This window comes from Pan paniscus, chromosome 18 (genome assembly GCF_029289425.2).
Source record: "Pan paniscus chromosome 18, NHGRI_mPanPan1-v2.0_pri, whole genome shotgun sequence".
NCBI classification, from domain to species: domain Eukaryota; kingdom Metazoa; phylum Chordata; class Mammalia; order Primates; family Hominidae; genus Pan; species Pan paniscus.
In genome coordinates, this window is record NC_073267.2 from 36,872,936 (window position 1) to 36,895,521 (window position 22,586).

The 22,586-nt window shown below is 44.4% G+C and overlaps 1 protein-coding gene across 2 annotated transcripts in view; it reads right to left on the reverse strand.

Annotated features, from left to right (window-relative positions):
- Positions 1-5,727, reverse strand: part of LOC129394101 (centrosomal protein 20-like) — a 36,503-nt gene extending 30,776 nt beyond the window's left edge. The window contains exon 1 of one of the 2 annotated variants that reach the window (XM_063597582.1): positions 1,799-5,727. The gene's annotated coding sequence lies outside the window, so the exon portion shown is untranslated. The remainder of the gene's footprint in view (positions 1-1,798) is intronic. The other variant, XM_055099307.2, reaches the window with a different exon arrangement.
- Between the last annotated feature and the right edge of the window lie 16,859 nt (positions 5,728-22,586).

The window sequence follows — 22,586 nt, forward strand, 5'->3', positions numbered from 1 at the left end:
TCTTGAACTCAGCCAGGTGAGGTGGCACCTGGTTCCATGACTGGACCCTCCCTGCTGCACTGGTTCGTGAGAAGATTCTTACACACATGTCCCTGATCTTGAAGCTTTGATTTTCCACCTAGAGCCCCACTGCAGCATCCTGGTTATCTGCGCAAGCTCTGTTGTTACACTGAACTGGATGGTGAATCCTGGGTACCTGTGTGGCCTTGGGCAAAAAAAAAAAAAAAAAAAAAAAAAAAGCACCTCTCTGAGCTTCCATTTCTTTCATTCTTTCTTTCCCTTTCCCCTCTCCTCCCCTCCCCTCCCCTTCTCTCTCTCTCTCTCTCTCTCTCTCTCTCCCTCTCTCTCTCTCTCTCTCTCTCTTTCTTTGTTGGAGTCTCCGTCTGTTGTGCAGGCTGGAGTGCAGTGGTGCAATCTTGGCTTGCTACAACCTCTGCCTCCTGGTTTCAAGTGATTATCCTGCCTTGGCCCCCCGACCAGCTGGGATTACAGGCATGCACCACCATGCCAGCTAATGTTTGTATTTTTGTAGAGATGGGGTTTTGCCATGTTGGCCAGGCTGGTCTCAAATTTCTGACCTCAAGTAATACGCCCATTTTGGCCTCCCAAAGTGCTGGGATTACAGGTGTGAGCCACCACACACGTCCTTGAGCCTCCATTTCTACAGCTATTAAAAGGAGGCCATAATAGTACCTAACTCCTGGGATATTATCGTGGCTAAAATGAACTAATGGGCCAAGTGCGGTGGCTCACATCTGTAATCCCAGTACTTTCGGAGGCCGAGGCGGGTGGATTACCTGAGGTCAGGAGTTCGAGATCAGCCTGGCCAACATGGCGAAAGCCCATCTCTACTAAAAATACAAAAATTAGCCAGGTGTGGTGGCTTGCACCTGTAGTCCCAGCTACTCGGGAGTCTGGGGCAAGAGAATCGCTTGAACCCAGGAGGTGGAGGTTGCAGTGAGCTGAGATTGTGCCACTGCACTCCAGCCTGAGTGACAGAGCTAGACTCCATCTCAAAAACTAATAATAATAATAATAATGATAATAATAATAATAAGATGGGCCGGGCGCAGTGGCTCATGCCTGTAATCCCAGCACTTTACTCTACTAAATCTCTACTAAAAATACAAAAATTAGCCAGGTGTGGTGGCGGGTGCCTGTAATCCCAGCTACTTGGGAGGCTGAGGCAGGAGAATCACTTGAACTTGGGAGGTTGAAGTGAGCCAAGATGGCGCCATTGCACTCCAGCCTGGGAAACAGGAGTGAAACTCTGTCTCAAAAAAATTAAATAAATAAATAAATAAAATGAACTAATGCATGAAGAGCACTTAGTTAAGTTAAATAAATAAATAAAATTTTAAAAAGTTAAATAAAATTAAATAAATAAATAAATAAATAAAATGAACTAATGCATGCAACAACTTAGCACAGTGCCTAGGACATAATAGGCACTCGACAAGTGGGCTGGGCGTAGTGGCTCATGCTTGTAATCTGAGCACTCTGGGAGGCTGAGGTGGGCAGATCACCTGAGCTCAGGAGTTCAAGACCACCCTGGGCAACATGGCGAAACCCCATCTGTACAAAAATTACAAAAATTAGCTGACCATGGTGATACCCACCTGTAGTTCCAGCTACTTGGGAGGCTGAGGTGGGAGGATCACTTGAGCCCAGGAGACTAAGGTTGCTGTGAGCCGAGATCATGCCACTACACTCCAGCCTGGGGGACAAAGCTAGACCCTGTCACACACACACACACACACACACACACACACACACACAAAAGTGGCTATTTCCTCACCATTCCCCCCTTGGCAGGTCACAGCCCAGTCCACTCCACTCCTCCATGGTCTCCATTCTTGTCGCCTCAACACCAGACGGCCTGGATTAGGTGTGTAAGAACATATTTATGCTCCAGTTTTCTCTTGTCAAATTCCTCATCCTTCCTCTCCCCTTCCCAGATGTTCTCCATTCTCCGCAAATCCTCTACCTCACCTCCATCTTCCACCTGCTCTTTGGTCACTCTGTCTCCTACTCAACTAGGAAGACCCTAGGAACCCTCCACTTGGACCCTAAATCTCTTTGCATTTTAACCTTTCATTCATTCGAAAGATATTATTGAGCATCTACTATGTACCAGGCACTAAGGATACTAGAGTAAATATAATAAACAGAATCCTGGCTGGGTGAGGTGGCTCATGCCTGTAATCTCAGCACTTTCGGAGGTAAAGGTGGGTGGATCGCTTGAGGTCAGGAGTTCGAGACCAGCCTGGCCAACATGACAAAACCCGTCTCTAGTAACAATACAAAAATTATCTGGGCATGGTGGTGGCACATGCCTGTAATCCTAGCAACTTGGGAGGCTGAGGCAGGAGAATCGCTTGAACCCAGGAAGTGGAGGTTGCAGTGAGCTGAGATCACACCACTGCACTCTAGCCTGTGCAACAGAGCAAGACTTTGTCTCAAAAAAGTAAACATGGTCCCTATTCACACAGAGCTCACTGGCCAAGAGAAAGGGCAGCAATTCATCAAATACTTATTTACAAACTCAGATAAATACTATAATGAAAAATGCAGAGATTCTGAGACAGACAGGGGCCATAACCTAGCCTAGGTTGGTGGTTATGGAAGGCTTCCATATCAGCATGTGTTTCTTTCTTTCTTTTTCTTTTTTCTTTCCTTTTTTTTTTTTTTTTTTTTTTTTGAGATGGCGTCTTGCTCTGTTGCCCAGGTTGGAGTGCAGTGGCACCGTCTCATCTGACTGCAACTTCCACCTCCCAGGTTCAAGCAATTCTCATGCCTCAGCCTCCCAAGTAGCTGAGGTTACAGGCATGTGCCAACACACCTGGCTAATTTTTGTATTTTTAGTGGAGTGCAGTGGAACCATCTCGGCTCACTGCAACTTCTGCCTCCCAGGTTCAAGCGATTCTCATGCCTCAGCCTCCCAAGCAGCTGGGATTACAGGCGTGTGCCACCACACCTGGCTAATTTTTGTGTTTTCAGTAGAGATGAGGTTTCACAAAGTTAGCCAGGTTGGACAGCATGTGTTTCTATGCAACAAACTGTCCTAAAACTTAGTGGCTTAAAATAACAACAATCATTGATTTCACCCCCAAATCTGCAATTTGGGCAGGATGTGGCCTGGACAGCAAGTCTGTGTTCCACATGCCATGCTCAACATGGGGCAGCTTGACAGGGGCCGGAGGACCCACTTTTTTTTTGGTTGTCTCTGAGATATAATTCACATGCCATAAATTTCACCATGTGAAACCATACAATTCCATGTTTTTTAGTATATTCACAGGATTGTACAACTATTGCTATCTAATTCCACGATATTTCCTTTTCCCTAAAAAGAAATCCTATACTTATCTGGATGTGGTGGCGCACACCTGTGGTCCCAGCTACTCGGGAGGCTGAGGCAGGGGGATCAATTGAGCCCGAGAGTTCCAGGCTGCAGTGAGTTATGATCGCACCATTGCACTCCAGCCTGGGTGACAGAATGAGACCCTGTTTCTAAACAACAACGACAAGAACAACAACAACAGAACATATACCATTAGCAGTCTCTTCTATTCCCTCTTCCCCTAGTCCCTGGAAACACTCATCTATCTTCTGTCTTTATAGATCTGTCTGCTCTAGACACTTCAAATGGAATATACACTACGTGGCCTATTGTGTCTGGCTTTTGTCACTGAGTACAATGTTATCAAGATTCTGGAAGACCCACTTTGTGGGTCCACTTTGTGGATGGCTCAGTCACATGGCTGGCAATTTGGTATTTGCTGTCAGGTGGGAACTCAGCCAGGGCTGTGGGCAGGGATCCCAGTTCTTCTCTATGGGGGCCCCCTCCAGGGGCTGCTTGAGCTTCCTTATGGCATGGTGGTTGGGTTCCAAGATGGAGCATCCTAAGAGAGCCAAGTGGGAGCTTTTCATATCTTTTTTTTTTTTTTTCAATTGAGACAAAGTCTCACTGTCACCCAGGCTGGTGTGCATGGGCATGATCTTGGCTCACTGCCACCTCCACCTCCTGGGTTCAAGTGATTCTTGTGCCTCAGCCTCCTGAGTAGCTGGGACTACAAGTGAGCACCACCACGCCTGGCTAATTATTGTATTTTCAGTAGAGGCTAGGTTTGCCATGTTGGCCAGGCTGGCATCTTTATTAAAAAAAAAAAGAGAGAGAGAGAGACAGGGTCTTGCTTGTTGCCCTTGGCAGGTCACAGCCCAGTCCACTCCACTCCTCCATGGTCTTGAACTCCTGGTCTCAAGTGATCCTCCTGCCTCATCTTTCCAAAATGCTGAGATTACAGGTGTGAGCCACGATGTCCGGCCAGGTTTTCACCTTTTATGACCAGTTTCAGAAGTCACACCATGTCACTTCCACAGTAGCCTCAAGCTTGTCTGGATTCAAGGGAAGGGAACACAGACCACCCTTCACAATAGGAGTGTCAAAGTCACCTTGTTTGCGTTTTAACCTTTCATTAATGCATTCATTCATTCAAAAGATATTATTGGCCAGGTGCAGTGGCTCAAACCTATAATCACAGCACCTTGGGAGGCTGAGGCGGATGGATCACCTGAGGTCTGGAGTTAGAGACCAGCCTGGCCAACATGGTGAAACCCCGTCTCTACTAAAAATACAAAAATTAGCTGGGTGTAGTGGCATGCGCCTGTAATCCCAGCTACTTGGGAGGCTGAGGCAGGAAAATCGCTTGAACCCGGGAAGTGGAGGTTGCAGTGAGCCGAGATTGCGTCATTGCATTCCAGCCTGGGTGACAAGAGTGAAACTCCATCTCAAAAAAAAAAAAAAAAAAGTCACACCATGTCAGTTCCACAGTAGCCTCAAGCTCATCTGGATTCAACGGAAGGGAACACAGGCCACCCTTCTCAATAAGAGTGTAAGATCACTTTGTTTACATTTTAACCTTTTATTCATGCATGCGTTCATTCAAAAGATATTATTGAGCATCTACTCATGAATGAATAATTGTGGCCACTTTTGGAAAATACAAGTGCTACAGCTTCCCTGAGAAGATGATGTTGGGGCTGACAGCTGAAGGATAAGCAGGTGTTACTTAGGCACAGGTATGGAAGAGCATTCAAAAAACACAGAACAACATGTTCAAAAGACCCGGGGGAACAATTAGCACACTGGAGGAACTTAAGGCGGCCTTGAGTGGCAGAGGCAGAGAGAAAGGCACTTGTCTGTTGTGTGCTTTCCATGACTGCTGTTTCCACTCAGCCTTCATTGTCCATTTTTTCAGAAACAGTACCCTAAATTCCCTTTGGGGAACCATTGACTCACCCGCCCTCAGCCCTCTCAGTGGGGCTGGCTGCAGGGGTGGGTGTTAAGACCCACGTCTAGCCATTCAAGACGGTTCACCCAGCCTCGCCAGTCTCACTGATTGGTTCGAGTGTGGTCATGTGACACTCAGAAGGGCCAATGAGGCTCAAACCCAAGACATCTGCTGCAGCTATTGGACAAGACAGAGTGTATTGCCTTGGGGTTGCTAGGTAGGATAGAGGCAGGAGTGTTGGGTGTCACCTTTGCCTCTGCCAGAGAATAACCTGTTGAAATGACACCAACAAAGAGAAAGTAGAACGAAGTGACACAGACCATTGAGCTCCTGGACTATGACCAAAGCCAGCTCTGCCACTGGACATTTTAGATTCATGGGCCAATACATGATGGTTTAGGCTAATTTGAATTTCTGTCACCTTCAATCAAGAGTACTGTTTAAAGGCACCATCGGTGGGGGCAGTGGCTCATGCCTGTAATCCTAGCACTTTGGGAGGCTGAGGCGGGTGGATCACCCGAGGTCAGGAGTTTGAGACCACCTTGGCCAAAATGGCGAAACTCCATCTCTACTAAAAATACAGAAAATAGCCGGGCATGGTGGCACGTGCCTGTAATCCCAGCTACTAGAGGGTCTGAGGCAGGAGGATGGCTTGAACCTGGGAGGCAGAGGTTGCAGTGAGCCATGATTGTGCCTCTGCACTCCAGCCTGGGCAACAGAGTGAGACTCCATCTCAAAAAACAAATAAATAAATAAATAAATAAATAAAGACACTATGGTTAGGATTTTTCTCTTCCTGTCCCTAACTACACATTCTCCATTCCTGGTTCTTACGTACCACTTCAGAAGCCTCCAGCACTTCATCTGGCCTCTCTTCCTTCTCTCTCTCTTTCATTTCTTATTTTTTGAGACAGAGTCTCGATCTGTCACCCAGGCTGGAGCGCAGTGGCGCAATCTTGGCTCACTGCAACCTCCACCTCCAAGGCTCAAGTGATCCTCCAGCCTCACCCTCCTGAGTAGCTGGGATTACAGGCACACACCACCACTCCAAGCTAACTTTTTGTATTTTTAGTAGAGACTGGTTTTTGCCATGTTGCCCAGGCTGGTCCCAAACTTCTGGCCCCAAACTTCTGGCAGATCAAGTGATCCACCTACCTCGGCCTCCCAAAGTGCTGGGATTACAGGTGTGAGCCACTGCACCTAGCCTTCTCTCTTTTTTTTGTGATCAATAAATGTTTGTTTATTGCATCTTGGTCTGAATGTCATATTAAATTTGGGGTTCCAAAAAACTCTAGAAAACATTTATGAGAACTTGGGAGGTGGAGGTTGCAGTGAGCTGAGATCACGCCACTGCACTCCAGCCTGGGTGACAGATTGACACTTCGTCTCACCAAAAAAAGAAAAAAAGAAAAAAAGAACTAAATGTCCCTGAATATAAAATGGTAGGTAAGAACAGTAATTGGCTTGTCGATCAATGATGAATCAAACAGAAAATGCATGACAGATTATGGGGAAGTTTAAAATGTCCAAATATTATGTCCCAGAAGAATTTGTCTAGATAATAGATCTTCCTCAGTCCCTTTCAGGGGATGGATGGATAGTGGACATACTTGGGCAGGTTTATTCAGGGTAAGCTGGAGGAATGTGTCAAATAGGTAGCTACCTATCTGATTTATTTTCATCCTATTTTTTCTGCTCTTAAAACAAAATAACCTCCTATTGGTTAAACTTTTTTTTTTTTTTGGTTGCAAATCAAACTCTCTTACTGGTTTTAAAATATCAATTTCTTTTCTTTTTCTGTTTCTTTTTTTTTTTTTTTTGAGGCGGAGTCTCACTCTGTGACCCAGACTGGAGTGCAATGGCATGGTCTTGGCTCACTGCCACCTCCGCCTCCCGGGTTCAAGCGATTCTCCTGCTTCAGGCTCCTGAGTAGCTGGGACTAGAGGCATGTGCCACCACACCTAGCTAATTTTTGTATTTTCAGTAGAAACAGGGTTTCACCATGTTGGCCAGGCTGGTCTCGAACTTCTGATCTTGTGATCTGCCCGCCTTGGCCTCCCAAAGTGCTGGGTTTACAGGCGTGAGCCACCGTGCCTAGCCTATGTTTTTTCTTTTTCTTTTTCTTTTGTTAAGATGAAGTCACTCTCTGTTGCACAGGCTGGAGTGCAGTAGCACGATCTTGGCTCACTGCATCTTTTGCCTCCTGGGTTCAAGCGATTCTCAGCCTCCTGAGTAGCTAGGACTATAGGCGCGTGCCACCACGCCTGGCTAATTTTTGTATTTTTTTACAGAGGGGGTTTCACTATGTTGGCCAGGCTGGTCTCGAACTCCTGACCTGAAGTGATCCACCCACCTTGGCCTCCCAAAGCGCTGGGACTACAGGCATGAGTCACCACGCCTGGCCAAAAAAAAGATTAATCTTAAACATAACCAGAAGTCTAGATGTTTGACAGGTTTATTTATTTATTGAGACAAGGTCTAGCTCTGTTGCCCAGGCTGGAGTGCAGTGGCGTGATCTCTTGGGTCACTGCAACCTCCACCTGTGGGTTCAAGACACCCTCCCATCTCAGCCTCCTGAGTAGCTGGGACTACCTGCCTGGCTAAGTTTTGTATTTTTAGTAGAGACCAGGTTTCACCATGTTGCCCAGGCTGGTCTTGAACTCCTGGCCTCAAGTGATCCAGCACCTGGCCTCCTAAAGTTCTGGGATTACAGGCGTTGGCCACCATGCCTGGTCAGTTTGGCAGGTTTAAGGGTTGACTTATGCCTGTGACTGTGGCTATCTTTCTTTATATTCTCATGGCTTACCCCAGGCTGGCCACTTGTAATATATGGTCATCTTAACCAAATTAGAAAAAGGTATTCCAGTTGATGTGGTGGCTCACGCCTGTAGTCCCAGCACTTTGGGAGACCAAGGTGGGTAGGTCTCTTGAGCCCAGGAGTTTGAGATCAGCCTGGGCAACATAACAAGACCTCGTCTCTACAAAAAATACAAAAATTAGCTGGGCATGATTGTGCATGCCTGTAGTCACAGCTACCCGAGAGGCTGAGGTGGATCCCAGAAGGCAGAGGTTGTAGTGAGCCAAGATGGGACCACTGCACCCCAGCCTGGGCAACAGAGCCAACCTGTCTTAAAAAACAAAAAACAAAAAACAAAAAACCTGACATGGGACTTTGAATATTCTAGTATTGAATGAATGAGGAATAAAGAGATGGATGGGTGGATGGATGGATGGACAGATGAATGAATTGATAGATGGATGAGTTGAATGGGTGATGGAAGGATGGATGGATGGACAGGTGGATGAATGGATGGATGGGTGGTGGATGAATGGATGGACAACTGAATGAATGAATGAATGAATAGATTGACAAGTGGATGGGTGATGGGTGGAAGGATAGATGGTCAGATGGATGGGCCATGGACGGATGAACAGAGAGAGAGATTCCTCTGCGCAGCAGACAATTTCCTTAAAAACAAACAAAAAAAATCTCCTTTTTCGGAAAGATACAACCACACATACGGGCTGAATGTCAGCCCCCAATCATCTACTCGGCACTTCCATAGCACAGGGCACAATTTTGGGCAAGTGCCCATTTCATGAGGACCACAGACAGGCACCATTTTTTTAAGGGTTGGTGGGATGATCACCACTGTTTGAGGCCTTATATTCAAGGATTACAATGTTCAGAGGAGAAAATAGAACGACTTCCAGGATCTCTGCCAGAGCGCCAGGAAGAACTTCCTCGGAAACATTTAACAAAACTCTCCTCGTATCTCATTAGCCTGATTTGAGTTACATTTCCTTTCTTTTCTTTCTTTTTTCTCTTTCTTTCTTTCTTTCTCTCTCTCTCTTTCTTTTTTCTTTCCTTCCTTCTTTTTTTTTTCTTTTTTTTTGAGACAGGGTCTAGCTTTGTCGTTCAGGCTGGAGTGCAGTGGCACAATCTTGGCTCACTGCAACCTCCGCCTCTGGGTTCAAGCAATTTTCCCTGCCTCAGCCTCCTAAGTAGCTGGGATTACAGGCACCCATCACCACGCCTGGCTGATTTTTGTATTTTTTAGTAGAGATGGGGTTTTACCATTTTGGCCAGGCTGGTCTTGAACCCCTGACCTTAGGCGATCCGCCTACCTCGGCCTCCGAAAGTGTTGGGATTACAGGCGTGAGCCACCGCGCCCGGCCTTCTTTCTTTTTTTGAGGTAAGATTCACAAAACATTTTTAAAAATCACCCTTTGGGGCCAGGCATGGTGGTGTGTGCCTGTAGTTCCAGCCACTAGGGAGGCTGAGGCAGGAGGATCACTTGGGCCCAGGAGGCTGAAGTGCGCTATGATCACTGTACTTCAGCGTGGGTGACAGAGTGATACCCTGTCTCAAAAAAAAAAATCACCATTTAAAATGAATAGTTCACTGTTTTTTGTCACATTCACAATGTTCCACAGCTATCATCACTATCTAGAACATTTTTACCACAGCAAAACAAAAGAAAAAAACAAAAAGCAAAACAAAAAACAAAAAACCATAACCATTAAGCAAACATTCTCCATTCCGCCCCTCCTCCTAGGCCCTGAGAACCACAATCTACTTCCTGTCTCTCTGGCTTTGCTTATTCCGTGTGTTTCATCACATATAAATATATTCATAAAATATGTGGTCTTTTGTGTCTGTGTCTGTTTCCTTCCTCTCCCTTTCTTTCTTTCTTTCTTTCTTTCTTTCTTTCTTTCTTTCTTTCTTTCTTTCTTTCTTTTTCTTTCTTTTTCTTTCTTTCTTTCTACTTTCTTTTCTTTCTTCCTTTCTTTTTCTTTTTCTTTCCTCTTTTCTTTCATATCATGGCTCACTACAGCCTTGACCTCCCAGGTTGAAGAGATCCTGCCACCTCAGCCTCCCAAGTAGCTGGGACTACAGGTGTGCACCAGCACCCCTGGCTAATTTTTGTATTTTTTTTGTAGAAACGTGCTGTTGCCATGGTGCCTGGGCTGGTCTGGAACTACTGAGCTCAAGCAATCTGCCCAACTCGGCCTCCCAAAGTGCTAGGATTACCGGTATGAGCCACTGCGCCTGACTGGGGTTCTTTTTTGTAGCATGATGTTTTCAAGGTTCATCCCAGTTGTAGCATGCATCAGTATTTTCTTCCTTTTCATGTCTGAATGATATTCCATTGCATAGATAAACTAAATATTATTTATCCAGTCGTTAATTGATGGGCATTTGATTTGTTTCCACTTTATGGACCGTTACGAATAGTGCTGCTATGAGCATTTGTGTGCCAGTTAATGTTTGAACACCTGTATACTAGTATACACCCAGGCATTAAATTGCTGGGTCATATTGTAATTCTATGTTCAACTTTTTGAGGAACTGCCAAACTGTTTTCCATAGAGGCTGTACCATTTTACATTCCTAGCAGCAATGTACAAGGCTTCCAGTTTCTCCATATCCCCATCAGGCTTGTAATTTTCCTTTTTTTTTTTTTTTTTTTTTTTTGACACAGAGTCTCACTCTGTCGCCCACGCTGGAGTGCAGTGGTGTGATCTCGGCTCATTGCAACCTCTGCCCCCCGGGTTCAAGCGATTCTCCTGCCTCAGCCTCCTGAGTAGCTGGGATTACAGGGGCCTGCCACTGTGCCTGGATGATTTTTTTGTATTTGTAGTAGAGATGGGGTTTCACCATCTTGGCCAGGCTTGTCTTGAACTCCTGACCTCGTGAGCCATGGCGCCTGGCTGTAATTTTCCATTTTTAAAAATTATAACCATTCTATTGTGTGTGAAGTGGCATCTCTTTGTGGTTTTTATTTGCATTTCCCTAATAACGAATGACGTTGAGCATCTATTCACGTGCTTGTTGGCCATTTGTATATCTTCTTTGGAGAAATGTCTTCAAATCTGGGGCCCATTTTTAAAAACTGGGTGCTTTGTTTTTTTTGTTGTTGAGTTGTAAAGTTCTTTACATATTCCAGATAGTAGAGCCTTATCAAATATGTGATTTGCAAATATTTTCTCTCATTCTGTGAACTGCCTTTTCTGTCCTTCGATACTGTTCTTTGATGTATAAAAGGTTTTAATTTTGATGAAGTCTAGTTTCTCAACCTTTGCTGTTGTCACTTGTGTTTTTGGTGTCATATTTAAGAAACCATTGCCAAGCCAAAGATAATGAAGATTTCCCTCTAGGCTCTCTTTTAAGTATTTTATAGTTTTAACTTTTATAATTTAGATGTTAATATTATGGCATGAGTTCAAAGTCCAATTTCATTCTTTTGCATGTGGATATCTCATGGTCCCAGGGTCATTTGTTGAAGAGACTGTTCTATGAAATTATGTCTTTTAGGCTGGGCACGATGGCTCATGCCTATAATCCTAGCACTTTGGGAGGCCAAGGTGGGTGGATCACCAGAAGTCAGGAGTTCAAGACCAGCCTGGCCAACATGGCGAGACCCTGTCTCTATTAAAAGTGTAAAAATTAGCCAGGCATGGTGGTGTGCACCTGTAGTCCCAGCTACTTGGGAGGCCGAGACAGGAGAATTGCCTGAACCCGGGAGGTGGAGGTTGCGTGCGCCGAGATTATGCCACTGCACTCCAGCCTGGATGACAGAACAAGACTCCATCTCAAAAAAAAGAAAAAAAAATATGTCTTTTTCAGCAACTTGGATGGAGCTGGAGGCCATTAATCTAAGTGAAGTAACTCAGGAATGGAAAACCAAATATTGTATGTCCTCACTTATAAGTAGGAGCTAAGCTATGAGTACCCAAAGGCATACAGAGTGATATAAAGGACTTTGGAGTCTCAGAAGGGGGAGGATGAGAGGAGGGTATGGATGAAGACTACATGTTGGGTACATGTGTAACTACTTGGGTGATGATGGGTGCATTAAAATCTCAAAATTTACCACTATATAATTCATCTATGTAACCAAAACCCACTTGTACCCCCAAATCTATTGAAATTTAAAAAAAAAGAGAGAGAGGGAAACTGTTCTTTCGCCTATTGAATGGCCGTGGCACGCTTGTCAAAAGCCAATTCACTGGCTGGGCATGGTGGCTCACACCTGTAATCCCAGCACTTTGAGAGGCCGAGGTGGGTGGATCACCTGAGGTCAGGAGTTCAAGATCAGACTGGCCAACAGGGTGAAAGCCCATCTGTACTAAAAATACAAAACTTAACCAGGCGTGGTGGTGGGTGCCTGTAGTCCCAGCTACTTGAGAGGCTGAAGCAGGAGAATTGCTTGAATCCAGGAAGTGGAGGTTGCAGTGAGCCAAGAATTCGACACTGCACTCCAGCCTAGGTGACAGAGCAAGACTCCATCTCGAAAAAAAACAAACGAACAAACAACAACAAAAAGCCAACTGACCACACTGGGTGCAGTGGGTCACAACTGTAATCCCAGCACTTTGGGAGGTCAAGGTGAGAGGATTGCTTGAGCCCAGGAGTTTGAGACCAGCCTCAGCAACATGGCGAGTCTTCATCTCTACTAAAAACAAAAAACATTAGCCAGGTGTGGTGGCACGTGCTTATACTCCCAGCTACTAGCTATGTGGGAGGCTGAGGTGGGAGGATTGCTTGAGCCCAGGAGGTAGTGGTTACAATGAACTGTGATTGCGCCACTGCACTCCAGCCAGGGCAACAGAGAAAATGCTGTCTCAAAAGAAAAAATCAATTGACTATAGATGTATGGGTCATTTCCAGACTTTCAATTCTATTCCACTAATCTATATGCCTATCCTCATACCAGTATCACACCTTTTGATTATTGTGGCTTTGTAGTAAATTCTGAAATCACCAAGTGTGAGTCTTCCAACTCTGCTCATTTCTCAAGATTGGCTCTTGGGTGCAATACCATGTGAATATTAGGTTTGAATTTTCCAGGTCTGCAAACAAGGACGTTGGGATTTTCATAGGGATTATATCAAGTCCATAGATCACTTTGGGATAGTATTATCATCTTAACAATATTAAGTCTTCTAATTCATAAACACGTGTATTAGTCTGTTTTCATGCTGCTGATAAAGACATAACCAAGACTGGGGAGTTTACAAAAGAAAGCGGTTTAATGGTCTTACAGTTCCACGTGGCTAGGGAGGCCTCACAATCATGGTGGAAGGCGAAAGGCATTTCCTACATGGCGGTGGCAAGAGAGAGAATGAGAGCCAAGTGAAACGGGTTTCTCCTTATAAAACCATCAGATCTTGTCAGACTTATTCACTACCACAAGAACAGTACGGGAAAAACTGCCCCCGTGATTCAATTATCTCCCACTGGGTCCCTTCCACAACACGTGGGAATCATGGGAGTACAATTCAAGATGAGATTTGGGTGGGGACAAAGAGCCAAACCATATCAACATGTGACGTCGGCTTTCTATTTATTTAGGTCTTCGTAATTGCTTTCAGCCACGTTTTGTAGTTTTCAGGGCACTAGTGTTACTCCTACTTGGTTAAATTTATTTATTTTTATTCTATTGGAAGTGAAATTGTTTTCTTAATTTTACTTTCTGATTGTTTATTGCTAGCTTATGGAAATGTGGCTGATGTTTGTGCGTTGATCTTCTTTTTTTTTTTTTTTTTTTTTTTGAGATGGAGTCTTGCTCTGTCGCCCAGGCTGGAGTGCAGTGGCATGCTCTTGGCTCACAGCAACCTCTACCTCCTGGGTTCAAGTGATTCTCCTGCCTCAGCCTCCCAAGTACCTGGAACTACAGGTGCCCCCACCACGCCCAGCTAATTTTTGTATTTTTTACTAGAGATGGGCTTTCACCATGTTGGCCAGGCTGGTCTAGAACTCATGACCTCAAGTGATCCACCCACCTCGGCCTCCCAAGGTGCTGGGATTACAGGCATGAGCAACCACGCTCAGCTGCAAACTACCTTTTCAATGACAGTTGTCTCCTAATTTGTTGGCCTCAGCATAGGTAGATAATAATAAAACCTACAATTTAAAACATTAAAGGGCAATGTTCAGCCAGGCACAGTGGCTCACGCCTGTAATTTCAGCACTTTGGGAAGCTGAGGTGGACAGATCACCTGAGGTGAGGAGTTCGAGACCAGCCTGGCCAAAATGGTGAAACCCTGTGTCTACTAAAAATACAAAAATTACCTGGGCATGGTGGCCGACACCTGTAGTCCCAGCTACTTGGGATGCTGAGGCAGGAGAATTGCTTGAACCCAGGAGGCAGAGGCCACAGTGAGCCAAGATCGTGCCACTGCATTCTAGCTTGGGTGACAGAAAGAGAAGCGGTCTCCAAAAATAAATAAATAAAAATAGATGAGTCACTTCCAAGATGGCTAAATAGGAGCAGCTCCGGTCTGTAGCTCCCAGCGAGATCCACACAGAAGACAGGTGATTTCTGCATTTCCAACTGAGGTACCTGGTTCATCTCATTGGGACTGGTTGGACAGTGGGTGCAGCCCACAGAGGTGAGCTGAAGCAGGGCAGGGTGTCGCCTCTCCCAGGAAGTGCAAGGGTTCAGGGGATTTCCCTTTCCTAGGCAAGGGAAGCAGTGACAGACTGCACCTGGAGGAATGGTACACTTCCATCCAAATACTGTGCTTTTCCCACGGTCTTAGCAACTGGCAGACCAGGAGATTCTCTCCCGTTCCTGGCTCGGCAGGTCGCACGCCCACAGAGCCTTGGTCACTGCTAGCGAAGCAGTCCAAGATCAACCTGTGATGCTGCATCCTGGTCAGCAACTATCATCAGACTGAACAGGCAATCTACAGATTGGGAGAAAACTTTTGCAATCTGCCCATCTGACAAAGGGCTAGTATTCAGAATCTACAAAGAACTTAAACAAATTTACAAGAAAAGAACAAACAACCCCATCAAAAAGTGGGCAAAGGATATGAACAGACACTTCTCAAAAGAAGACATTTATGCAGCCAACAGACACATGAAAAAATACTCATCATCACTGGTCATCAGAGAAATGCATATCAAAACCACAATGAGATACCATCTCACGCCAGTTCGAACGGCGATCATTAAAAAGTGAGGAAACGACAGATGCTGGAGAGGGTGTGGAGAAATAGGATGCTTTTACACTGTTGGTGGGAGTGTAAATTAGTTCAACCATTCTGCTCAATAGCCACACACTGTGTGGCTATTCCTCAAGGATCTAGAACCAGAAATACCATTTGACCCAGCAATCCCTGCACTGGGTATATACCCAAAGGATTATAAATCATGCTACTATAAAGACACATGCACACATATGTTTATTGTGCCACTATTCACAATAGCAAAGACTTGGAGCCACCCAAATGTCCATTAATGATAGACTGGATTAAGAGAATGTGGCACATCTACACCACGGAATACTATGCAGCCATAAAAAAGGATGAGTTCATGTCCTTTGCAAGGACATGGATGCAGCTGGAAACCGTCATTCTTAGCAAACTATCACAAGGTCAGAAAACCAACCACCACATGTTTCACTCATAGGTGGGAACTGAACAATGAAAACACATGGACACAGGGCAGGGAACTTCACATACTGGGGCCTGTTGGGGGTAGTGGGGGTGGGGAGGGAGAGCATTAGGACAAATACCTAATGTAAATGTCGAGTTGATGGGTGCAGCAAACCAACATAGCACATGTATACCTATGTAACAAACCTGCACGTCGTGCACATGTATCGTAGAAGTTAAAGTATAATAAAAAAAGAAAAAAAATCCATTCATATATCAATAAAAAATAGATCAATCAATCAATAAAACATTAAAGTGCAATGTTGACAAGAGGTGGTAAAAGCAGGCATCCTTGTGTTGTTCCTCGTCTTTGTGGGGAAATCTTTAAATTTGTAAGCCTTTCACTGTTGCATATGGTGTAAGTCTCTTCCTTTCTTTCTTTCTCCTTCCTTCCTTCTTTCTTTCCTTCCTTCCTTCCTTCCTTCTTTCTCTCTTTCTTCTTTTTCTTTCTTTCTATAAATAGAAACAGCAGGCCGGGCACGCTGGCTCAGCCTGTAATCCCAGCACTTTGGGAGGCCGAGGCAGGCGGATCACGAGGTCAAGGAGATAGAGACCATCCTGGTTAACACAGTGAAATCCCATCTCTACTAAAATACAAAAAAAAAATTAGCCGGGCGTGGTGGCGGGCACCTGTAGTCCCAGATACTCGGGAGGCTGAGGCAGGAGAATGGCCTGAACCCAGGAGGCAGAGCTTGCAGTGAGAGGAGATCATGCCACCGCACTCCAGCCTGAGCGACAGAGCGAGACTCTGTCTCAAAAAATAAATAAATAAAAATAAATAAATAGAGCCAGCATCCCACTATGTTGCCCAGGCTGGTCTCAAACTTCTAGGCTCAAGGAATCTTCCCAAAGTACTGGGGTTACAGGAGTGAGTCACCATGCCTGGCCTGGTGTAAGTTTTTTATATATGCCCTTTATCCTGTTGAAGAAGTTCTCTTCTGGTCTTTATTATTTCAGTATTCTTTGTTGTTATTGTTGTTGTTTTGTTTTGTTTTGTTTTTAAATCCTGAAAAGGTGTTGGGTTTTGTCAAAGGCTGTTTTCTACATTATCCCTTAATTCTATTAATGTTGTGAATAATATTTATTTATTTATTTATTTATTTATTTATTTTGAGATGGAGACTCACTCAGTCTCCCAGGCAGTGGCTCACTGCAACCTCCATCTCCTGGGTTCAAGCAATTTTCCTACCTCAGCCTCCCTAACACCTGGCATTACAGGCGTGTGTCACCACGCCCAGCTAATTTATTTTTATTTTTTGTATTTTTAGTAGAGATGGGGTTTCACCGTGTTGGCCAGGCTGATCTTGAACTCTTTACCTCAAATGGTCCACCTGCCTCAGCCTGCCAAAAGTGCTGGGAATACAGGCGTGCACCACCGTGCCTGGCTGAGTTTTTTCTTTTTTGAGACAGGGTCTCACTTTGTCACCCAGGGTGGGGTGCAGTGGCACAAACATGGTTCACCGCAGCCTCAACCTCCCCAGCTCAAGCGATTCTCTCACCTCAGCATGCCAAGTAGCTGGGACTACAGTTGTGAGCCACTGCGCCCTGCCCTGATTTTCTTATAATGAATCACCCTTACATTCTTGGGATAAGTCTCATCTGTTAACACATATGTATAATATGTTTCTATGCTGCTGGATTTGATTTGCTAGTATTTTCTTTAGGATTTCTGCATCTATATTTATAAGGGACATTGGTCTATAGTTTCCTTTTCCTGTAATGTCATTGTGTGGCTTTGGTATCAGGGTAATGCTGGCCTCATAGAGTGGGTCAGAAATGTTGCCTCCTCTTCTAGTTTTGGGAAGATTTTAATAAGAATTGGCCTTAATTATTCAAATACCTGGTAGAATTCACCAATGGAGCCATCGGGTCCTGAGCTTTTCCTTACAGAACTTTAAAAAATTGTTACCAATTCCATCTCTTTCCTTGTTATAGATCTATTCTGACTTCCTAGTTTTTCTTGGGTTAGTCTTGATAATTTGTGTGTTTCTAGAAATTTGTACATTTCATCCAGGTGTATTCAATTAATTGACATGTCATTGTTTATAGTATTCTCTTATAATCTTTAATTTTTGTAAGGGTTGTAGTAATCTTTGGTTCCTGATTTTAGTGGTTTGGGTCATCTCCATTCTTCTTTTGGGGGGATCGGTATTTCCAAAAGTTTAGCAATTTTGCTGATTTGTAAAAGAACCAGTTTTTGGTTTTGATGACTCTATTGCTTTTATAGAATACTATATTTTATTTATCTTCACTGTAGTTTTTATTGTTTTTTTGCTGCTGCTTGCTTTCAGCATAGTTTGATCTTTTTCTAATCATATAAGTTGGAAGAATGTATTATTTATTTGAGATCTGTCTTTCTTTTTTTTGCTTGAGACAAGGTCTTGGTCTGTTGTCCAACCTGGAGTGTAGTGGTGCAATCATGGCTCACTGTAGCCTCAAACTCCTGGGCTCAAGTGATCCTCCTGCCTCAGCCTCCCAAGTAGCTGAGATCACAGGCATGTGCCATGATGCCTGGCTAGATTTTTTATTTGTATTTTTCATACAGATAGGTCTCGCTATATTACTGAGGCTGGTCTCAAACTCCTGGCCTCAAGTGTTCATTTTTTTTTTTTTTGAGATGGAGTTTCACTCTTGTTGCCTAGGCTGGAGTGCAATGGCACGATCTCAGCTCACCACAACCTTCGCCTCACGGGTTCGAGTGATCCACCTGCCTCAGCCTCCTAAGTAGCAAGGACTACAGGCATGTGCCACCATGCCCAGCTAATTTTGTCTTTTTAGTGGAGATGGGGTTTCTCCATGTTGGTCAGGCTGGTCTTGAACTCCCAACCTCAGGTGATCCACCCGCCACAGCCTCCCAAAATGCTGGAATTACAGGCGTGAGCCACCGCGCCCGCCCTCTTTCATTTTTGATGTAGGTGTTTACAGCTATAAATTTCCCTCTGAGCATTGTCTTTGCTGCATCTCATAAGTTTTGGTAAGTCGTACTGCTTTTTCATTCATCTCAAAATATTAAAAAATTTTTTTATGATGTCTTATTTTACTCATTGTTTATGTTAATTTCTACATAATCGTATATTTGTGAATCTAAAAATTTTCTTTCTCTTGTTGATTTCTAGTTTTATTCCGTTGTGGTTGAAGAAATTCCCTTTTTTTTTTTTTTTTTTTTTTTTTTTGCGGGGTCTCTCTCTGTCGCCCAGGCTGGAGTGCAATGGTGTGATCTCAGCTCACTGCAACCTCCGCCTCCCGGGTTCAAGCAATTCTCCTGCCTCAGTCTCCCAAGTAGCTGGGATTATAGACAGCCGCCACCACACCCAGCTACTTTTTGTATTTTTAGTAGAGATGGGGTTTCACCATGTTGGCCAGGCTGGTCTCAAACTCCTGACCTCAGGTGATCCGCCTGCCTCGGCCTCCCAGAGTGCTGGGATTACAGGCGTGAGCCACCGCACCCGGCCAAAAGTACTTTGTATAATTTCAACTTTTTTTTTTTTTTTTTGAGACAGGGTCTCTCTCTGTCGCTCAGTCTGGAGTACAGTGGCGTGATCGTGGCTCACTGCAACCTCCACCTCCTGGGTTCAAGCAATCCTCCTGCCTCAGCCTCCTGAGTAGCTGGAATTACAGGTGCCCACAACCATGCCCAGCAAATTATTGTACTTTTAGTAGAGATGGGGTTTCACTATGTTGGCCAGGGTGGTCTCGAACTCCCGACCTCAAGGGACCCACCTGCCTTGGCCTCCCAAAGTGTTGGGATTACAGGCGTGAGCCACTGCGCCTAGCCGATAACTCAAAAATTTTCAAGAGGCAAAGACTTATTTTTCAACAGATGTGAGACTCAGTGTTTTAAACAAGACCCAATAAAGACAGTATGAGGCTAACTGAATCTGTCTCTCCTGCAAAGAAAAATTTTTTTACTATTTTTTAATATTACATGAAAATTTTGTTTAAAAAACTAAATTTTACCTTTGTATGTAAAATTGTTCCTTTAGTAGTTTTAATTACATATATTATAATGTTAACTCTTAGGCAGTCTCTGCCTCTCGGGTTCAAGCAATTCTCTTGCCTCAGCCTCCCGAGTACCTCAGACTACAGGTGTGCACCACCATGCATGCCCAGCTAATTTTTGTATTTTTTGTAGAGACAGGGTTTCGCCATGTTGGCCGGGCTGGTCTCAAACTGCTGACCTCAGGTGATCTGTCCGCCTTGGCCTCCCAAAATGCTGGGATTACAGGTGTGACCCACTGCACCCAGCCATTACTAACTTTTATTTTTAATGAAAAACTAAGGAGGTAGGCAATTTTAATTATGTACCAGGTACAGAGTCTAGGACAGTAATAATATATGTCAATAATATATGATGCTTTTTAGGATAGGCAGGGGACATGGTTAATTCTACACATCCCCAGGCCTTATCTACAATCTAAGGGCTTTAAAATAGACAAGTCCAACAATTATTTAAAATATTATAGAAGGGCCAGGCACGGTGGCTCATGCTTATAATTCTAGCACTTTGGGAGCAGAGGCTGGTGGATGCCTTGAACCTAGGAGTTAGAGACCAGCCTGGCCAACATGGTAAAACCCGATCTCCACTAAAAATACACAAATGAGCCAGACATGGTGGTACGTGCTTATAGTCCCAACTGCTTGGAAGGCTGAGGTGGAAGGATCACCTGAGCCCAGGGAGGTTGAGGCTGCAGTGAGCATGCCACTGTACTCCAGCCTGGGCAACAGAGTGAGTCCCAGTCTAAGAAAAAAATTTATAAAAGTAGTTTAGGACCTGAAAGGTCTTAGTAAAGACAATACCAGACTTGTCTAATTTACACCAAATGTTCACATTCTGAAGATGTTTTTATTTTACTAATAATTGAAAAACTGTCTTTATTTACTAAAGATTATTAAAGTCATGTGAACTAAAAGATATTTAAATTAAAGTTTTTATTTTTTGATAAAATATTCAATTTAAGTGGTTAAGTCAACTGATTAGAGCTTTTAAAAATATATTTCAATAGTGAAATATTATATATTCATGGCACATATAAACATAGACATAACAGACAGTAGATCTTATAGACTTGTAAGACTTTCTTTCAATTTTAAAATTTTTATTAATTAATTAATTTATTAGAGACAAGGTCTCACTCTGTCACCCAGACTGGAATGCAATGGTATAATCATAGCTCACTGTAGCCTCAAATTCCTGAGCTTAACTGATCCTCTCGCTTCAGCCTCCTGAGTTGCTGGGACTACAGGCATGCACCACCATGCCCAGCTAATTTTAAAAATTTTTTATAGAGATGGTGTCTCACTTTGTTGCCCAGGCAGGACTCGAACTCCTGGCCTCAAGTGATCCTCATACCTCAGCCTCCCAAAGTGTTGGAATTACAGGCTTAAGCCACCACATCTGGCTGGTTTTAATTATTAAACAATAACAAAAAAATTCATTTTCTAAAAAAAAAGAGTACTGTGGCCTCTATACAAAAATAAAGAAAAACAATTTAGCATAGTGAAAACAAGATAGAGTCAATAATATTAAATTTGTATTTTTGAGACAGAGTCTCGCTCTGTTGCCCAGGCTTGAGTGCAGTGGCTTGATCTCAGCTCACTGCAGCCTCTGCCCCCATGGTTCAAGCAATTCTAGTGCCTCAGCCTCTGGAGTAGCTGGGACTACAGGCGTGCACCACCATGCTTGGCTTATTTTTCTATTTTTAGTAGAGACAGGGTTTCACCATGTTGGCCAGGTTGGTCTTGAACCCCTGACCTCAAGTGATCCGCCCGCCTCAGCCTCCCAAAGTGTTGAGATTACAGGCGTGAGCCACCGTGCCCAGCCAATTGTGTTAAATTACCCTTATTACTATGATTTTTATAAAAGTGGTCTCGGCATATAAAGAATGTTTGTTATTACTATTATGTATTATTTTCTTTATCATGATACTTCAGACAAAAGGAACTGCTTAGGACAGCTTGAATATGTCCCATAGTTACAGCCTGCAAGCCTTTTTCTTTGCTGTGCCATGTGCCTAAGACACCATCCTTCGTTTGTGTGTGTCAAAACCCCACTAGTCTGTCCTCTAATCCCAACACCAATGTCCTGGGCGCCAATAAAGGCTTTCCTCACCTCCAAATTGAGACTTTATTGACCTCTCTTGGGGTGCTTATACTGGCTTTGGGTTGAAATCTATTTTTTCTCCTCTCCCCTTGAAGAAGCACGTCTCTTTGCTTAAGGGAACGTAGAAGCCACAGCAGATCCTAGCCGATATCTGTTACCCTGAAGAAGAGGTCAGGGCCCAGGCATGGTGGCTCATGCCTGTAATCCCAGCATTTGGGGAGGTCGAGGTGGGCGGATCGCTTGAGCCCAGGAGTTCGAGCCCAGCTTGGGCAATATGGCAAGACACCACCCCCCGACTCTACAAAAAATACAAAAATTAGCCAGGCGTGGTGGTGAGTGCCTGTAGTACCAGCTACTTGAAAGGCTGAGTTGGGAGAATCAGCTGAGCCCAGGAAGTTGAGGCTGCAGAGAGCCGTGATCGCACCACTGCACTCCAGCCTGTGCAACGTGGCAAAACCAGAGTGGGGCCTTGTCTCATTTTAAAAAGTAATAAGAGACCGAGCACGGGAACTCAGGCCTGTAATCCCAGCACTTTTGGAGGCTGAGGCGGCCAGATCACTTGAGGCCAGAGAGTTGGAGACCAGCCTGGCCAATATGGCAAAACCCTGTCTCTACTAAAAATACAGAAATTAGCCGGGTGTGGTGGCAGGCACCTGTAATCGCAGCTACTGGGAAGCTGAGGCAGGAGAATCGCTTGAATCTGGGAGGCGGAGGTTGCAATGAGCAGAGATCGAGTCACTGCA